The sequence below is a fragment of the Musca autumnalis genome, unplaced genomic scaffold, assembly GCF_047663935.1.
Source record: "Musca autumnalis isolate F117 unplaced genomic scaffold, ASM4766393v1 scaffold_5, whole genome shotgun sequence".
Lineage (NCBI taxonomy): Eukaryota > Metazoa > Arthropoda > Insecta > Diptera > Muscidae > Musca > Musca autumnalis.
The window spans coordinates 129,640,598-129,647,084 of NW_027412088.1; positions in this window are offsets into that span (position 1 = coordinate 129,640,598).

The following is a 6,487-nucleotide window of genomic DNA, read 5'->3' on the forward strand; positions in this document are numbered from 1 at the left end:
ACAAAAATGTACACATTTGTGGTTTTGCAACAAATTTCGCATATTATGACAGAAGCAGAACAAATACCAGGGTTCTTGAAACAAAAGTGTGTATAGATTCTAGGCGTGCTAACTATACATACAAATGTATATACGTATATGTATACGTCACATACAACTGATATTTAAGTTTTAGTGGTATAAAATTCCACCAAGATGCGCATATTAATATATCCTTTGAAAGAAGAGTGGCATAAATAGTAACATTAATTTTGTAGAGAATATCCTTTGTCAATGAAAATTTTGAGATAAATTAATTCTAAACGTCAATTAAAAATGTGTTTTTTATTTTATCAAACATATTGTATTTTTATTTCCTATTAAAAGTAAATATTGTTTTTATATTATCAAGTGAAATTAACAATGAATTTCTTTATGATCCATTGTTTTTATGGTTATCACAGCTGATCATATGATTTTCAATTTACGAGTAATCTATTTATAAAGTCATATCTATCAGAAAGTCCACAAAGACACCATATTGTTTGGTCACACACAGACACAAGTCAAATTTTCCACAAAATATAGTGATTCCAGCATTGAAAAAGGCAGAAATTGTCAGAATGCCAAGAAAATACCACGCGTTGTCTGTAAACATATTTATGTATGTACAAATGTATGTCCACATGAAGAAAATGGCAGTCATGTGACACAATTTAACAAATAAAATGCGACAGTTGTAGGGGTCATCCTAAACTCACTATTGTTATAAGCAATTTTAAGAATACCTCATAGTTATTTCCCAGAACCGATTTATATCTGCTTTTCCTTCTACATATTTATATTTGATTTATAAGTGAATATATACCATTATTCGGATACATTGTTAATAAATATATGTATGTACCTACATTATAATATGATTGTTTAATATACTGACCGGTTCTAAAATGTTTAAGGTATCAGTATGTATAGAGTTAGTTAATATTCGCCATATTCAGTTAATTCTTAATTATTAAAGAAATTTAATTCAAATTAGTTACTGGACGAGTAAAACTCATTCCGGTTAAAATGCACTTTTTCCAAATGTCTCTTCAACGGACCTGTCTTTCAAATGATCTCTTTCATCCAACAGTTTGATTATTTTTGCTCAATCTGAATATTTGATCATCAATTTCAGGATTGCTGTTTTGAAAATGTGCTAGATTCTGACTGTTATTGTTAGCAGTCTTTAGGTCATAGAAGCAATAACATTCAGAAATCTTTTCATTGCCTTTTGAGATAAGAACAAATTTGAGGGACGAAGTATAAATAAATCAGTGTCATGGTACATGTTAAGGTCGTGAAGAGCAAACACCTTACAAGACGAGATACGAATTCTTGAAAGTCATCAGATTTTATAGGAATGAAAAGTGCAAATATGAAAAAGTAGAACAGACCGATCACATGAAACTTTGCGGCAACTCGAGTGACATATCGTAAGTGCCTTTGAATTGTTCTTTGTTCGCTAAGGTTCCCAGCAAAATATTCGATGTCAAAGATGCTATTTAAACATGAGTGCAAGTGAAATGTCACCTTTTTACCACCTTCGCCCATTCTTTTTACAAGACCGTTACCCACCAAAAGATCCAAATCATTTTGGATGGCATCAAATATAAAGGATTAAATTCATAAAGTTAAATATAAAAGTATTATAAATAAAAACATAACAAAAAGAAAGATAACATTATGAAATTGGTTTAAATGTTGAAGAAAGGGATTTAATTGAATTGTACTTAGCATTCATAAAATTGGTCCTAATGCTGGTAATGTATTTAATTACAATTCTTGAAATTCCTTCAAATGCTGAAGATGGGATCTTTCACAACTTCATTTGAACTAATACAAAAGATCCAGTGAGATATTGGCATTGCATGGTGTGTCTTTTTACGTGATAATTTTTAATAATTATTACGAAATGTTACTAAATGCTGTCTTTTTACACAAAAGTTCAGTAAAAGAGAGCGAAGTGAGATAACAAGTTTGACAGTTGTTTGCTGAGAAATTGCTGAAAGAATTTTCAGCTGCTCAATGTTTATCTTATTTTTTGTGGAAAAATACTATAAATATTACGACTCAGGTTTATTTATTATTTTATTAATATATTAATTATTTTTTTATTTATTTTGCTTAAAATTGAAGAACTTTTTCATTGCTTTGGAGTTATTTTTTCTTTCATGCATTGGCGCCAATGTTTTTGTTTTGGTTATCAATTGTTATCTTGCTAAAGTTTACTAAATGCTGTCTTTTTACTTTTTTCTTTATTTTCGTATCAAAGAGTAAAATCTCTCTTACTCTCTGAAAAGAAGTTGCTGAATAATTATTACTGAAAAAGTAAAAAGACACAACTAATTTTTACATATTTGTCAAAACAAAAAACAGCTGTTACAGATGCTGCCACATGTCAAACATTTAGTAATTTTTTATCAATTACCAAGTATTTTTAAAGTGGATTGTTGATAAAAAGTATTTTTTGTTTTAGAAACATTAATTTAATTTAAAATATAGTAGTGTTTTATAAAAAATTACGATTATTTAGATATTGCAAAATCATTTGTAAATAAAATAACGATATGGCAACACAAATTGTATTTTCAAGGGTTCACAAAATGCGGCACTATTTTCAATTTTCCAACTTGTGAACCCTTCTTCACTTTTTTCGCTCCTCCCTTGTCATTTGTGATAGGTCGAGACGTGAGAAGTGAGCTGCAACTCACCCGTGAAAAGCTCCCTACGTGAGTATTCGTGATTGCTATGATTATAAGTTTCTACTTAGGTTGTAAAAATTTTTGTTAATACTATTTATTGGCCGTGGAGGCTTTAGTATTAAAAATGAATTGAATAAATAAATAACGGAAGTTTCGAAAAAAAGTAATGGAAAAATTAATAGTTTTACAAAAAACTATAGCACTAAGATGGCACAAATAGTCAATGGTAGGAAACAGATTCAATATGTAGTCTCCTACAATAACACCTACGAGATTTTTTAAAGTGGGGATTACTCGCTTTTTATACGCTTAACCTTTAGGCTAACGACGAGTGTATATGCACATTGATACGATGATGACCCAAGGGGCCACCTACTATACAGCAGACGATCCAAGGGGCCATCTACTCTACAGTAGACGACCTGCCTGCGTTCCCCTTTAGGAGGCTCTGGCATTCCTTTATAATTTGACATTTGGGAAGCAAGCAAAGCAAGCGACGATTGATTCTGTTCTGGCGATTACTTTCAAAACACTTACCCCCCGTTTACACATGCAAGTGACAGTTCGAAAAATACCAATGCACTCACACATATTCACTGCCACACCAACTAACCCAATGATTACCCAGCTAGCATTTGGAAAACTGTTTTTCCAAAAATCACATTGAGGAGTCCTATTGGTGATCAAAAATTTATTAAGTCGCTTGTATGATCAGAAAGGGACTCGAAAGTGACTCCCCGTAATGATTAAAAAGAGTTTAATTAAAAATACAATAACAAATGTGTAGGAATCACAAATAAATCATTTAGCTGTTTAAAATATGACCATTTTTTGTTATTTATGGTAACATTTTGATCATATGGAAGATTGAAAAATGCTTAATCAAAAAAGGGTCATGCAGGTGTTTAGAAAGTGATTATAATTCTGATTAAAACTGAAAACTTTGGAGTAAATGTCAAAGAGTTGGTTTTTTGTTCATTTATAAAAGTTTCGTGAAGGAGTGAACATAATTTTATTTAAAAGTGAAATATAAAAATAAAAAATATATATTCTTCAAGATTTATTCTACAATCTTCACAAAAATGGTAAGCAAATATATTTACTTTTTTATTTGCTTATAAAATATATTTACTTTTAATAAAAAGGATAATGTCAGCTAAACAAATAAGAAAGGAAAAAGCCCAAATAAAAAGATTGGTGCAGGAGGACGAAAAAGTACTCAAACAATTTGTAAGTATAGAAAATGGCGACGTTTAGGAACTAACTTAACTAATTAAGCAATTAACTTAAAATATGCATACCAATTTCCTATTATCAGAAAGAGTTTATTGCAAAAACCAGTGGTGATGGACCAGCACAATTTCTTCGAGCTGCAGTTCGCAAAGTATTTACTCATGATTTAGCCACATTATACAGCTGGAAGGGTACCACCTGCAAGCCTAGCGCAGAAAAGTGCTTTCTAATAACGACAATTAAAAGTAAGTTCATATTTATGGCACAAATATAAATTGCTATTAAAAAGGATCATAAATATTTGGTTTCAGGTATTTGCTATCTTAAATATAAGAGTAATGACAAGGAAATGAACGTCATTCTTCAAAAACATTTTATGCACGCAAAAGATAGAGTCATGAAGAGAAAACGAAACAAATAAGTCTTGTTATGTATTATTTTCTAATAAACACTCGACATTGAACATTTTTATGTTTAGCATTTTGATTTAAATATCAACAAAACTTAGCACCCTTTTCAAATTTGGGTAAAATGTCAATCTGAAAATTGAAATTAAAAAAAAATTGAAATTCAATTCTGGAAATAATTTCAATTCAATTTCAAATTTCAACAATGGTAAACAGGCGGTCACGGTCATGTTGCATCCCAAACTGCAAGAATAGGGAGCCGATACCTTACGTGAAGTTTTATGGAGTCCGCAAGAAATTGATTGGAATCCTTGAAGAGAATTATTGAAGAGAATTATATTATGAATTATGGTGCTGGTATCAACTACCTAAAAAAATTTATATGTTCTCGTCATTTTGCCTCTTCATCAGTATCCTCAAAGAATTACTTATTGTGGGATGCTTTACCAGTGGTTCCTTACATCCCAGTGAACAACAATTCAACAATTCAATTTCCTGCAACCGACGAGGATGAGAGAGCGGAAGCCGAACCTCCCACTACATCAGCTGCAGCGAACAACAATTCAACAATTCAATTTCCTGCAACCGACGAGGATGAGAGAGCGGAAGCCGAACCTCCCACTACATCAGCTGCAGCGAACAACAATTCAACAATTCAATTTCCTGCAACCGACGAGGATGAGAGAGCGGAAGCCGAACCTCCCACTACATCAGCTGCAGCGAAGAACAATTCAACAATTCAATTTCCTGCAAGTAACACATCAGCCGAAGTGATGGCAGAGTTCATGGGTTTTGAGGACAGTACCACCGCTGTGCTTAAACAAATATTTGAGCAGAAACCCATGGACTACAGAAAGTGCATTTTATCATTTGGTGGTGCAAATGTCTATGACCATGAATTTAAAAAAGCGAGACGAGCATATTGCTTCATTTTAAGTGGCCTTCTAGCCGACTGGAGTATGGTTGCAGGAGTTGCGTTGAAGGAACTTTATATGGTGGAAGATATTCAAAACTGGTTGTCAAAAATTTATACGGCTGCGGGTAAAATTGGTGTCTCAATAGAGTTTAATGTCTGCGATGCACAGGCGCAGCATGTTCAATTGTTGACGCCATTGAGACATTATCAGCTGTTCTGTGAACCTGTCAAAGGACAAAATTTACTGTGGGGCATCGATATGATGCATCTACTATTGAATTGTGTGCACGCATTGATACAAGGACGCCTTAAACGCCAGGGATCCCTAGTGAACTATACTTTACTTGAAGGATTGAGGAAGTGTCCTTCAAATATAAAATTAAAATATACATATTGGAGGTTCAACATTGACCATTATTGTGAGTTGTTTAGCGATGAAGTGAGTCAAAAGCTTTCAAAATTAAAGCAAACTCGAGATGTACAATCGTTAAAATTTGTGGTGTCCAATATGAAAGGATTTGTCAACTTTTTAAAAAATTATCAAAATATGTCTCTGGAGGACAAAGATTCGGCATTGGAGGAATTGGGCGATTTTGTAAGAGAGGTTGATTTTAGTAGCAATGACCTCTTCTTCTCGTGCATAAAAGCATGGCAACTGTTACTCCGCAAATATTCTAACATTAACCTTCTTAAGTGCACGCCACACTTCACAGTCGAAAAATATTTCTTTATTATTGGCAAACGACTCACAAAGAACGTTCCCAACGCTACTCTTCCCCGCCCCAGCCGAACGATGGGTAATTAATTTCACATAAAGATCTAAACGTTCGCTATGGCTTACAACCTATGAAAAGTGGGCCAAGGAGTGTTCTAGCTCTTAAATTCAAACAAAAAAAAAAAAAAAAAAGATCTAAACGGATTGCTTGGTTCATAAAACAAGGCAACGATGTAAAATATGTATAAATGTAAATGGAAAAAAAAATATTGCATAGCACTATAGGTCGAGAAGGACTATACGATCATCATATATTTTTGTGGGCTTATTGAGTACATACACCAACCCCTCCCTCACTTGACGATTCTGGGATGTTTGTGCAACAATTATACTATATTATTGAGTACTTAAAAATATTTTCTCTAAAGTATAGTACACATTGACAAGCAAAACTGACAGTCATCGAGGTCTATTTCGTGAATATCAAAGC